The following is a 14,144-nucleotide window of genomic DNA, read 5'->3' on the forward strand; positions in this document are numbered from 1 at the left end:
TGGAATGAGTTATAGCCTGGTAGTGCAGGGTTGCTTTCTGCTGCCTTGAACCAGGTTTCTGTTACGGCACAAATGTAGATGTTCTCCATTTTAAGGAGTGCTTTTGGCAAGTGCATTTTGAGATTTAGACTTCGAGCATTGAGCAGCAGGACCCTCAGATTGCATTTGTTTGTAGCTGTTACAGTGGTAATTTGGTCTTTGGAACACTGCCTAAAAAAGGCACTATAGGGGTGGCAAGAACCTTGGCCAGTATCCGGAAGCCTAGGGCTGACAAATGCAGACCATCTCTGGCAAAGCATTGAGGTCTGTCAATCATGTCATCCCAGGCAGACAGATACTGGATCCCCTTAGAATGACACCAGAAACATAGCCAATTGGTAAAATCAATCATATTCTGCTTGCACTGTGGTATCATTCTGGGTGATTGTAGGATGATGCTCAGTGCTAGGGTCATACCCGCCTGGGCTACATAATCCAAGAGCTCTTCCATGTCTCTTTTCATGTAGTCCAAGGAGGTATGTCTCAGGTCATTCACACCCACATGTAGAATGACAGAGTCATATTTGCACCTGTTGTTGAGGGACCTGAGTGCGTGCATTATATGGCAGATCCTGGCACCTGACAAGCAGTCAGCTATTACTTTCTCCTTATTCAACCTAGTGAGTGGGACATCAGTGTGCCTCACTATTGAGTCACCTATGACTAGTGTGTTCAGCATGCTGTTTTGCCTTAGGGGCTTTGGTTGAGTGGCACACTGTTTAGGAGAGCTATGTGTCTCATGATTAGTGCTTTGTTGTGGTGGTCGAGTGCATTTCTGCCTTGGAGGTCTCTGCTGTTTGGGTAGATTTTTATTGAGAGCTTCCGCGAAGGTGAGTGTGTGGTTTGTGTTTTTATGTGAAGGCAGTGCTGGTGTGAGTTCTGGAGGGCTATGTGTTCTATGTGGTGTGGTGCAAGTGTTGACCTTCTCTTGACCAGCTATTCCGTTCTTGGCTGGAGAGTGTGTGGCTTCCAATTTGGATATAAGTGCATCTCTTGCAAGTCTGAGTGTTGGGAGGTAAGAGGAGGAGAGGGTTGTCAGTATACATGAGGCAGTTGCTAAATTGCCTCAAGATGCCCAAGTTCTCCAGTTTAATATGAGAAAGCACAGGGAACTGACCTTTAGACATGCCTGAAGGGGTGGACATTAATAATAAGTACTGGAGCTGTTTCCTTGTAAAACATTTAGTGCTGGTAACACTTTTGTGTGCTACAATAATTGCTACAAGAAGTCTGGTAAAGTGCTAGACTAATAAGCTAGTAAAAGTGCAGGAGAGGAGAGAACTAGCAGATCTAAGGGAAAAATTGAAGAGCAGACTTTGGCACCTCTCAGAAGCTTACAAACAATCCTGGATTCAGCAAATCTGTATCTGGACTAGCCTAGTTACAGGAAAGGCAGGAAACAAGCATAAACATAGGCTTTTAAACCAGAAAGTTGAAAGAGATGAAAAACTACCCAAACGGCCAATAAACTACAATTTATGGGCCAGAAACCACTCTTCTTGTGGTAGATAGGCTACCTAGTGCTTACCACTACCACTGATAAGCTAGAAGGCTTCCCTCCAATGCAGAAAACTTGGGGGGCTCAGAAGCTTACATACAGTCATGGATACAACAAATCTGCAACTGAACTAGACTAGTTACAGGAAAGGCGGGGAAAGTCCAAACACAGGCTTTTAAACCAGAAAATTGAAAGAGATGGAAAAACTGCCCATTCGGCCAATAAACTACAATTTCTTGGCCAGAAACCACTCCTCTTGTGGTAGATAGGCTACCTAGTGCTTAACACTCCCACTGATAAGCTAGAAGGCTTCCCTCCAACACAGAAAAGCTTGGGGGGCTCAGAAGCTTACAAACAGTCCTGGATACAGGAAATCTGAATCTAGACTAGTGTAGTTAGAGTAAAGGCAGGAAACCAGCTTAGATTTTTTTTAACAGAAAAGCAGCAAAACAGCACTGAAAACAATTCAGCTTCAGTGCAAACTAGTCCACTTGAGTGTGTAGCAGTATTAAAGCAAATACAGTTTAAATAAATACACTTTATTCAAAATGTATTCTGAACTGAATTCAATTACTGTTTTATTCAAGTCTGAACAGTTAAAAAGTACCACAAAACATACTCATCAGCCACCTTCATTGCTGTAGTAAGCCTGTTATGTCTGTCGACATAATTAACATGGCTTTTGCAACTACTGATTACTTTAAACCACCGTGATAACCCTTTTGCTGACTGGCATCGTGAAATATATTCACTGAGGTACAGAAACAGGCATTACAAAAGTTAATGTTCGAGGATATCCTGTACAGCGGCATCCTTATTACATGTGATTGTTGACTGCTGTAGCTATGTTGACTGCAAGCAGAAAAGAGTTGGAAAAGCAAAGCATTACCTTCATACAGTGCATGAATACGTTTGTTTGAATGGAGGAAAAGGAGAGAAAGAGGAAGCCAATTGAGAAAAGTGAGAAAAGCTATTTACAGTGATTTGCAAGTATGGGGAGTAGCCAGACCACAAGGTATCTCTCTTAACTATTTGGTAAGAGATTAATGAAGCCAAATCCACACTGTGGGAAAATCTATTACAGCATGAAAAAAGGCTGGATGATATGCTGCAAGCACTAAATGATCATTTGTATGCTATTCAGGGATTAGGTGAGGAAAATGAAAAGCTGAAAGTATATTTAAAATCAGCACAGGTGAGACTAAATTATCTGTAATTCAAAAGTATTTATATGTAGGACAGAGCAAGCTGTAAAAACATAAAATTGGTAGGAGTTCCTGAAAGACATGAGAGAGATGACTGCAACACAGCTATACATAAACCACTAGCAGAGTGGTGGGAGATGGATCCTGAACAGATTCAGACAGAAAGGGTGCCTTGAACAGTGTGGAGGCCACAGAGAGAGACCAATTATTGTTAGATCTTCCACATATCAAATGAATGAGCAGCTACTTGCCTGTTTACAGGTAACAAGAAAGTAGTTGGTGGGGGAGGCACGAGTGTAGATCAGGACTTTTCTTATGAGACCATCAGGAAGAGAAGTGCTTTTAATCAAGAGATCTGATTATACAAGGAGAGGAAAAATAAGATGAAGACTGTTGTACCTTGCAATATTGAGGTAGGACATACCAAATCTTTTAACAGTCCTGAAGATGCATTAAGTTGGCTAGCAGTGACATAGAAGGACCCTATCAACTAGATGGAGGAGTGGCCACTGAAGATGGGTTGGAAGATGGAGGTTTATCAGCGACCAAAGAAATGGACTATTTTCCACTTTTTGTAAGCAGCAGAATTTGAGGGAAAAAGCAGTTATAGTATATGAAGCAAGAAAAAGTGCACTGCAAAGGGGCAGATGGTAAACGTGTTGAGGGACAGGTATTTACAAAACAACTGTACCCTTTTCAGACTGTTTGAACTGAATATGTGGAAGGGATATATCCTATTTCATCTGCAACTACTAGTGACAATTACTGGATCTGAACTGCTGAGTGATCATTCTTCCTTATCTAAGTATATTGTTACTTATCTACAACAATTACTGGCTCTCAGTACTAGTTAAAATGCATGCAGTGGGTGTTACACAGAGCTGGAGTGAACTGTCTGGATTTGTTCTCCAGGTTTTTTTTTTTTTGGGGGGGGGGTACCTTACTCTAAAAGACACTGGGAAGCAGATGTGTATTAAGATTGAGGAAACGGGAGCAAATATATATTACCAAAGTTTTACAGAGTTATTTTTTCTTTATTTCTTTCTCTTTAAGAAATGCTAAGAGTCTCTTTTCATTCTTTTTTTTTTTGGTATTCTCTGCATGCACCTGTCCTAACACACAATAATGGAGATAGATATAAAATCAATAATTCAATGTGTTCATGCTTATGAGGCAGAAAGGAACTAAGGCAGATAGTAAGCTGAGAGTCGGGAGTAGGGCATTTCAATGTTAATTGTAGTACTTATACATGCATAACTGACATCAGGTTTATATCAAGCAGGAAGCAGGTGGGGGATTTCAATGGCATTAAAAATCGTCTTTAGATTATATTGCTCACACATAGATTGTGTCAAGAATGAGTGTAGGAACATTTATTGGATCGGGTCAGTATTGAAGAGTGCAAGCCAGTGGAAGATCATAGGGCAGCTGGGCAAAGTAGGAAGGAAAGTTTAGACAACTGTCTCGTCTGATAGTAAAAGGAAAGCTTTAGTGATCATGACAGGTGCAACTTTGAACAGGATTAGGCATGCATAGGGCCAATACCAAATGGAAAGTAATTGGGAGGAGTTTTAACAGCAACAGAAATTATTGTTGGACTCCATTGTTTGAACAGGATATACATAAAAAAAATCAGTGATGAAAATAGCCATTGTTCAGAGCATCTTTATATGGCTAAAAGGAATTTCTAGTTTCTGAAATCGTCTTTAATGAAGCCAAATGGGAAAACTTACACTGCAAGAGAGAGGTATCTCCCAGATAAGTTGCAGAGTTGAAATGCCTTGTTATTCCTGAGGGGAAAGGCAATATAGACATTACATTTTAAAATAACAAAAGATTAAGACCAGGCAGGGCAGTACAACTAACGGCAAGTGCTGAAAGTTAAAAAGTAAGGGTTATGAGGAAATGCCAATCAAAGGTGAAAAGGGCTTAACATGAGGGATTATGAAGAGTACATACACATAAGAACAAAATACATTTAAGTAGGACATGTTTTAATTTTACTTGAGTCATCAAAGAAGAACGATAAGGAGGAGTATAAAGGACATATAAAGGGATTGTAAAGGACCAGCCAGACAGAAAATGCTGAGATAAATAGGAGAAACTGACATAGGCACAGTGAGCATAACAAACAGTTGAGGATGATAAGGGTGGTATGAAAGAAGTACACAGGCAGAGCAAGGCGAATATACTAACAGAATTCATGCACTGCCATAGTAATGACAGACTTTAGGGGAACTGAGGCACTTTAGTGATTCGGAGTGGACTATACTCTGAATGAGGCAGAGAACATTCTATGTATGTATATAGTTATCCTGGGGAAAGCTGGCATAAAAAAACAGATTAAGTATGGAATTTTATTTTAAAATGAAAGTAAAAATAAAAAAGGAGTTAAATGGATGGGTAAAATGCTATGGTGGATGCCAGAGATTCAAATTTCATGAGGAGGGGCAGTGTAGGAGAAGGAAAAGAAGAAGAATGTGTGGGCTGATTGATGAATATGGATATTCAAAGTAATTCTTGGAATGTCAATAGTATAGTGATATGGACCAACAGACAGAGGATAGCCTATATATAATGCAGAGGGAAAGCAAAGGTGACAGCTGTACTGCAAACACATTTATATCTGAATGAGCAGAGAACAATTACAGGAGGAAGAGTGCTATCTGGGGAAATGGAAGACAAAGAGGGCTGCCACTGTTAGTAAAGAAGAGCTGGCCATTTAAGACAGAGGACAGGAGAGGATACAGGATAGAAAGGGTAGATATGCAGGGATTGAGGGAACTGCAGGGGAGTACAATATATAGTGGTGATAGTGATAGTTTACATACTGCTTGGGATTAAAGTAAGGAAATGAAGAAAGATATTAATGGGGTTACTAAGGTTTCAGGTGGGTGTTTTTCTAGTGGTAGGAAACTAGAATTTCATGATAAAGACAAATGAAGTACAGAAGGGCTCAAGAGCAAGACGGATAAACAAGGAAGGTATATTTCTCAGAAACTTTATCAGCAGTGTAGGATGGATAAATGTAGGGAAGATAGAGGAGATTCAAAGGAAAGGGCAGCGTTATACCTGCTACTCAGGGAAATGTAGCCATTGGTCAAGAATAGGCAAAGCTTTTATTTTGAAACAGAATATGTGATCAGTGAAGATGATTAAGGTACAGCCTGTGCATATCTCTGATTATAGAGTAATGACAGTAGTCTCACAGGAAGGAAAGGGTGGTCTAGCTAGGCACTGGAGAATAAAAGCATTTGTTATGGATAAGGAGAGGGAAACAGAATGGGCAAAAATGATTTGCAAAGAATATCGGAGGATGATAAGGAAGAAAATGGAGATACGTGGGTGCAGAAGAAGAGGACAGCTAGGCAGGAATTACAAAAAAGAGAAGATAAGTGGGGGAACAGAATGGGAAAGAGTTAAAAAATATCCTGTTAGAGGAGTTGGGAGAGATGCAACAGAATAACAGGAGAGGTTTAACGGTAAGGCGTAAGAGGAAAAGGGAGATCAGACAATTAATTCAAAGAAAACAGGACAGAAGACTGTGGAAAAAATAATTGCTATGGAAAAAGTATTTGCAGAGCAATCTTTGAAAGCAGTGAAAATATCAGAATATTGCTGACAAATTTAAGGCAGCAGGAAGCTGAATGAGGAGTATTTCAACTTCTTCTAGAGAGAAAGAGAAGAGGATGGGAATGAAGTTAAAGGAAATTTTGGAGAGATTTAAGGAATATTATCAGCTTTTATATTCAATGGAAGAGGATCACAATGAAGGATTACAAGATGAATATGGGTTTCTAAAAACTGAAAACGAGGAAGATTGACCAGGAGTATAGTAGTAGGTTGGTAGATCCAGTAACAGAAGAAGTTATGGAAGTGTGGAAAGGATTGCTAGGGGGAAATCACTTGGTATGGATGGTTTACCGCTAAAATTTCTGAATATTTATAACATAGATGTGACACAGGGATGGACTAAATTGTTCAATGGTATATTAGTAGGGGATTCAATGTCAGCTTCCTGGGAGGAGGCTCTAATTGTGGCCATCTTTAAGGAAGGCAAAGACCCCAATATACCAGCATTGTATAGACTGATATCAAAACTAAACCATGATTATAAATGTTTTATGCACATCCGGGCTAACAGACTGAGGAAAATAGTGACCTAAATGATGCAGTTAGACCAGGCAAGCTGTATTGAAGGACAAAGAGCTACTGATACAGTTAGATCAGGCAAGCTTTACTGCAGGACAAAGAGCTACTGATACAGTTAGATCAGGCAAGCTTTAAAGAGCTACTGATACAGTTAGATCAGGCAAGCTTTACTGCAGGACAAAGAGCTACTGATACAGTTAGATCAGGTAAGCTTTACTGCAAACAAACAGCTACTGATACAGTTAGATCAGCCAAGCTTTACTACAGGACAAAGAGCTACTGATACACTTAGATCAGGCAAGCTTTACTGCAGGACAAAGAGCTACTGATACACTTAGATCAGGCAAGCTTTACTGAAGGACAAAGAACTACTGATACAGTTAGATCAGGCAAGCTTTACTGCAGGACAAAGAACGACTGATGCACTTAGATCAGGCAAGCTTTACTGCAGGACAAAGAACTACTGATACAGTTAGCTCAGGCAAGCTTTACTGCAGGAAAAAGAACTACTGAAGAAGTTAGATCAGGAAAGCTTTACTGCAGGCAAAGAACTACTTAGAATGTTATTCAAGGCTATTGTTAATGGAGGACATACAACAGACAAGAATTGACATTAAACCAATAAGAAAAAAATACCACAGTCCTGTGGAAAGGAATTGACATTAGTACTGTTAAATGTTAAAAATGTGTTTTGATAATGGTATGATGGATTTATTTGTTTACTTTACTGGAAAGGTGGGTTTTCTTGGAGGATGGATAAAGATATGGAACATCTATAAGTAGTCCAAAGAGAAAGTAAAAACAAGGCCAGAATTATCATAGGAATTTAAGATACAGAGTGGGACCAGACAAAGCTGCCCCCTCTTACCTTTATTGTTTGCAGTATATCTGGAACACCTAGCAAAGTATAAAAAAGGAAAGAGTGAAAGGATATGAATGCGAGACGTAAGAGAAAAGGTTAAAGTTATGCACTGATGTATATTGATGCTGGTTAACAGGAAGAAAGCTAAGGAAAGCTTATGGCAGATATTATAGGCTTTCAGGAAGTTTTGGGATATAAGGTTAATTAAGAAAAAATTTAAATATTAAGGGTGACATAGGAAGAAGAGCAAGCACAACAATGGTTGAACAACTGATTAGTCCCTGATGGGATGAGATATTTTAGTATCTGGACAGGCTCTTTGGTAGAACAATCACTAAGGGTAACATAGTAAAACAGTAGACAAAGTTAAGACACAACTGTTTAAGTGGAGAGGGTTACAACTAGATTTGGACAAGGAGTTTTAATTTTAAAACTGTCTACTATGTCACAGTTTACTTATGAAGGAGAGTTTTTGGGGGGAATTGCCACATGATAATTTGTTGAAAAAAGTAAAGCAGATGTTCAGGGAGTTGATTTGGGTTGGGATAAAGTATAGGTTGATTAGAAAACTATGATGGGAAGAAAGGAAGAAAAAGGGTGGGAAGTTACAGTCTTAACGACAATTTGCAATCGGGAATTGTGGTAAATGTCCTGAGGTTGGATGATAAAGGATATTTGGGAGACTGGAAGGACATAATTTACACAAAGAAAAATAAGAATCTGTATATAGATGACATTACTGATCTGTTGCTGAAAACCCCAAAAGACAGGTTAGTGCTACAATGGTCAGGAAAACTGCAGAAGATTTTTTAGAATACATAGAGGAGATAAGAATATAAATTTTAACCACAGCAGGAACAAGGAAGGAGAGGAAGAAGGAAACTGTATCATGGAGGTAGTGGAAGAAGTAAACGGAGACAAAACACTATTTATAGGAGAGAAGAGAAAAGACTGGGAGATGTTAAAAGTGGAGTTTGATTTAGAGGATAGGCTGGTATGGGAATATCAAGGAATGCAGGAAGAAGCAAAAGGAGGCAAAACATTCTTTGCAGATTGTAATATGAGTGAGGTTAAAAGACACTTAACTGCTGAGTGAGGAGGAAAGTATGTCTTCTTGTGGAACTTCCCACAGATAGATCAAATGTTGGAAGACCCCCGATCTAGTTTCCTTTCATAAGAGTCTGCCCTGATTGTTCTAAGTTTTCTGCTAAACAGTTCTGCCCTGATGGAATGTAGGATGCCTGTAGAGTGAAATTGTGCTGTGAAGCTATATCCCAAGCTAACATGGCTAGTCTGCAAAGGGGGTACACTCCGGTTCTGTCTTACTTGTTGATGTACCACACAACTGTGGCATTATCTATAGCCACTTGAAGAGGTTCCAGGGACCAAAGATGGTTCATACAGTTGAGTGCCATGATTAGAGTAAACATCTCCTTGATATTTACTTGCTTGCATCTGTCCTTGGTGTCCCACACCTCCTGCACTTTTATCTCACCTGAAACTTCTCTTCAAGCAAAGTCCAAAGCTTCTGTGGTGGCTAACTGCTTTGGAAAAGGGAGGAAGAAGGGGAGATCTAGATTTAAGGACATCTGTTGTCAACACCAAATGATTTCTCTTCTGTTAAAACCCAGCACTAGGATTTGATTAGACAAAGGGTATTGCTGCCGGGATGAAAGTCCTTTCAAATACCACTCTATCTGTCTCATGTGGAGTTTTGCCAGGGTTACCAAGAGAATCAAAGATGCCATGAGACCCAAAATCCTGTGGAATTAAATTGCAGTGAACCAAATTTGAGTGGAAACCCTTAGAAATAGATCTAAATAAAGATCTGTTTTTTTTTTCCTGTGGAAGTAAAGTCCTTTGAACTGAAATGTCTAACTGATATCCCAGGAACACAATCCTGTGTGAAGGATTCAAGAATGCTCATTTGGAATCCCAGCTTTTGTAACAGATCTGTCATCCAATAGAGATTCCTGACAGTTTGAAAAACACTCTGCAAAGATATGCAAGCCATCTGAATATGTAAATATCATCCAAAGAACTGATAATGTGATCCATATACACAAAACCTTAAGAAACATCTGAAGTCTGGATGAATAGGGATGTGATGATAAGCATCTTTAAGTCTAGTATTACCAGAAAACCTGAAAGAGGAAAAGGAGGTAACACATGACATGTCATCATTTTGAATATGTGCACTATCACAAACAGGTTTAGGAAAGACAGATCCAGAACTGTTCTCCAAGCATTTTCTTACTTTGGCACTAGGTATATCCTTGAATAAAACCCCTTCCCCATTTAGGAAGGAAGAACTGACTCTTTCATAGATTGGGATGGCATGTGATAAAGAACAGGTGGATACAAAAGAGACAGATTTGCAGGATAAGAAATGATCTCCTGGAAAGGAAGTATTTCCTTCCACTGCCATCTGTAATCTTGATGAATAATTTTCATAACACATTTGTCTGAAACAATCTGCTACCAAAGAGAAAAACAGAGATTCAGACTTTATGGAAGAAAAAAGGGGCTAGGATGTGAGGGGGGTCACAAGGTCTCTTGAACATTCAGACTCTTGCTACAGATCACACACCATGCCCCAGGATTCCCACTCCTCCTTTCTTGATGTACTGGAAAATATTAGGGTTCAACCAAACAGCCTAATAATGGGTGATTTCAACTACCCCAACATTAACTGGGAAAACTACTCATGTACCAACTCCTACTCTCAACGCTTTCTGGAATTCATAAACTCCAATGCCCTGGATCAAATTATCCACACCCCCACCAGGGGCAACAATTTCTTAGATCTAGTCATTACCAACATGAGTGACCGGTGTTCCACACCTGAAGTCAATGCCTCATTGGTCCGATCCGACCATAAGTTAATTACCCTAGATATCCACATCCTGCCTCCACCCCCCCCCCATTAAGGAAACCATGGTAAAAAATTTCTCCAAAGCCAACTTCATGCTTCTTAAGACAGAAGTGGCGAACTTCATGACACCCATGCAGATGGACAATACAGTTACGACTACTGAATCCTACATAATTGCACTTTATAAGCAATTACATGAGTGCATGGATCGGGCTATCCCAAACAGAACCAAGATGCTATCCTCCAAAAAGAGGAAGCCAATCTGGTGGTCCCCTGCCATAAACAAACTGTACAACAGAAGGAAGAAACTGTTGCAAAAGAGAGTAAAATCCCATGAGTGGAGGAGCTACCTGGTCAGCCTCAGTAAGAAGTTGCGATCCCTGATAAAATCCTCCAAAGCTAGTTACGAAAACAAAATTGCCACTGATTCTAAAGACAACCACAAAGCATTCTATAGCTATGTCAAGAATCTCAATGGCAACACTCAGATCTGCACTGAGTTACAGCACAATGGCACTAAATATACTGATGAAGTTACCATATTATAGGTGACAAAAAGCGTTTAAGTTGATAATAAACCTTTTAACATTTAAACTGTGTTCTACCTTGGATTTTAGGACTCGTTACTACTAGTTTGTTTTTTGTGGCTTCTGTCTTTGCCCAGCTTGTTTGTACTAAATATACAGACTCAACTGATATTGCCAACATCCTGGCAGATAGGTTCAGTGCTAACTTTACCCCCCTCTCACCCACTAAAGAGCCCATCTCTATACCAAAAGAATGCAAAATTCCTGTAATTACAGCTGCACAGGTAAAAACCACACTCTCCAAAGCCAAGAACACAGCATTCATGGGATCAGACAATATCCCAGGCTGTGTTCTACATGAACTACAGAATGAACTGGCACTCCACCTAAGTACCATGTTCAATCATAGCCTCACCTCAGGCTTTGTGCCTGCTGAATGCACACAGTGATGGTTATCCCACTCCATGAGGGGGGAGCCACCACGGACCCCGGGAACTACCGCCCCATTAGCCTGATGAGCCTGGTCTGCAAAGTCATGGAACGTATCATCATGGAACTTATAAACAAAGACATTAGTAATCTCCAAACTCTGGACCCCACCTAGTTCGAGTTTGTAAAAGGCAGATCATGTCTCCTAAACCTGACAGACTTCTTTGAAGCAGTCACCAAAGCCACAGACAAGGGTAAGGTGGTTCACATAGCCTATCTAGATCTTGCCATGGCTTTCAACACCATCCCCCACCCTGGAATTATAGATAAACTCACAAAACTAGGTATAAATCCCTATATCACAAGATGGGTTGCCAACTGGCTCACTGACAGAACCCACACGTTGAAAGTAGCAGACTCCAAATCTGACTTCAGACCAGTGACAAGTGGAGTACCACAGGGTTCAGTCCTGGGTCCTCTCCTGTTTGGTATCTACTTCTCTGAAGTACAGGCTAACACAGAAGGTCTTTGGCTAATGAAGTTTGCAGATGACTGCAAACTGGGAGCCATAATCAAAACTCCTAACGATGTGGACATCCTACAAAAGGGCCTCATTGAGACAGTTGCCTGGTGTCAAAGCCATGGCCTCAAGCTCAATGCCAAAAAGGGCACTGTCAACCCCTTTGGTAAAAACTCTGTACCCATGAACTACAACATAGGCAGTAGTATACTTAACACCGAAAGTGTGATAAGAGACCTTGGGATACAGGTGGACAGTAGTCTCTCCTTTGATAATCACATTGCCACAGTAGTCAGGAAATCCTTCTATGTGACACACCTCAACACAAAAGGTTTCTCATCCAGAAAAAAAGAGGTCATTGTTCTCCTCTACTCATCACTCATTAGACCCATTATAGAGTACAATGCCATTTTTGGTGTGTACCTCACAAGACATCTACAACAACTGGAAAGGCCGCAGAAATACCTCATAAAGAGGATTGCCGGCCTCAAACAGATGCCCTATGCAGACCGTCTCAAAAAACTCCAGCTTTACTCCGCCACATATTGCCTACTCAGAGGTGATCTCTGCCTAACTTACAAAGCTATGTCAAACCCAGAGCTGTTGGACATGATCCACTTAAAGAAATCTCAATCCCTCCGAGCTAGATGCTCTAGGGACCTAAACCTTGTCACCATAATAAACAGAACATGCCAGAGGGATAGATTCCTGTCCCAGAGACTTCCCATACTCTGGAATAAACTACCTATCTATATTAAACAAAGTTCCTCATTAGCACTCTTCAAGAAAAATACTGATGAATGGATGGGAAATAGGATAATTGAGAGAGAGAGAAATAAGTTTCTGTGAAATATATTACAAAGACTCAGCAAGATTGTATATAGACGGTTTGAAGACTTCAGTAGATATGTACAGATTCTCGCAAGGTTGACTTATTTATTATACAATTGGATTTTGAAAGCCAGCATATGATAACAGAAGTTGGAAACAAATGGATAAGCTTAATGTATTAGAGTGTTGTAAATATAAAGTTCATTAGAAAAGGTTAATGGTTATAGGTTAACCTTATACATGGCAGTCTAATCTTGACAGCCTATATACTGTGACATGATTGCATAGCTCACTGAATGTTATTACCTCACAAAACAAAAAAAAAATAAGTACAATATCACCCACTATGTACCTAAATAGGGCACCGGAGTTTGAAGGAGAAAAGTGAGATTAAGAATTAGTACTTAAAGTAGGCTTGGAAGGATAAGAAATGCTACGAGAAAGAGAACAACTGGAGTATGCATTGAAAAAGAAAAGGTGGGGTAGGAAGTACAAAGATGAGTTAAATGGAAGCAAAGAAGGGGGAAGGCAATGAAATATGGAATTGGCCCTCTAGTAGCAGAAAGGGTATGAAGGGGAGAGACAGGGTGGTATTAGTTGTAAACAGATGAAATTGGTATTGTAATAATGGTAGGCTGTTTCGAGTTAGATGGGAGGGATGTTATTACTTAACTGTGTTAACATGCAATGTGTGTATACCTGAAGAGTTCTGATATCATAAGTGTCTGTGAAATATATTACAAAGACTCAGCAAGATTGTATATAGACGGTTTGTAGACTTCAGTAGATATGGACAGATTCTCGCAAGGTTGACTTATTATACAATTGGATTTTGAAAGCCAGCATATGATAACAGAAGTTGGAAACAAATGGATAAGCTTAATGTATTAGAATGTTATAAATATAAAGTTCATTAGAAAAGGTTAATGGTCACAGGTTAACCTTATACATGGCAGTCTAATCCTGACAGCCTATATACTGCGACATGATTGCATAGCTCACTGAATGTTATTACCTCACAAAACAAAAAAAAAAAAATAAGTACAATATCACTCACTATGTACCTAAATAGGGCACCGTATCAATTATCGCATAATGCTACCAATAGTACTTTACCTGAAAAAATGTCTAGATTAATAATATATTGATCCCTCCAAGCCTTTGCTTATTAAATATATTTATTAAAAAATCTGTATCAGCTTTAAC

At 39.6% G+C, this 14,144-nt stretch overlaps 1 protein-coding gene across 1 annotated transcript in view; it reads right to left on the reverse strand.

Annotated features, from left to right (window-relative positions):
* Positions 1-14,144, reverse strand: part of LOC122815260 (sodium- and chloride-dependent GABA transporter 2-like) — a 942,619-nt gene that overhangs the window by 152,574 nt on the left and 775,901 nt on the right. The window lies entirely within an intron of this gene.

Source organism: Protopterus annectens, chromosome 11.part0 (assembly GCF_019279795.1).
Source record: "Protopterus annectens isolate FY-2018-M chromosome 11.part0, PAN1.0, whole genome shotgun sequence".
Taxonomy (NCBI): Eukaryota; Metazoa; Chordata; order Ceratodontiformes; family Protopteridae; genus Protopterus; species Protopterus annectens.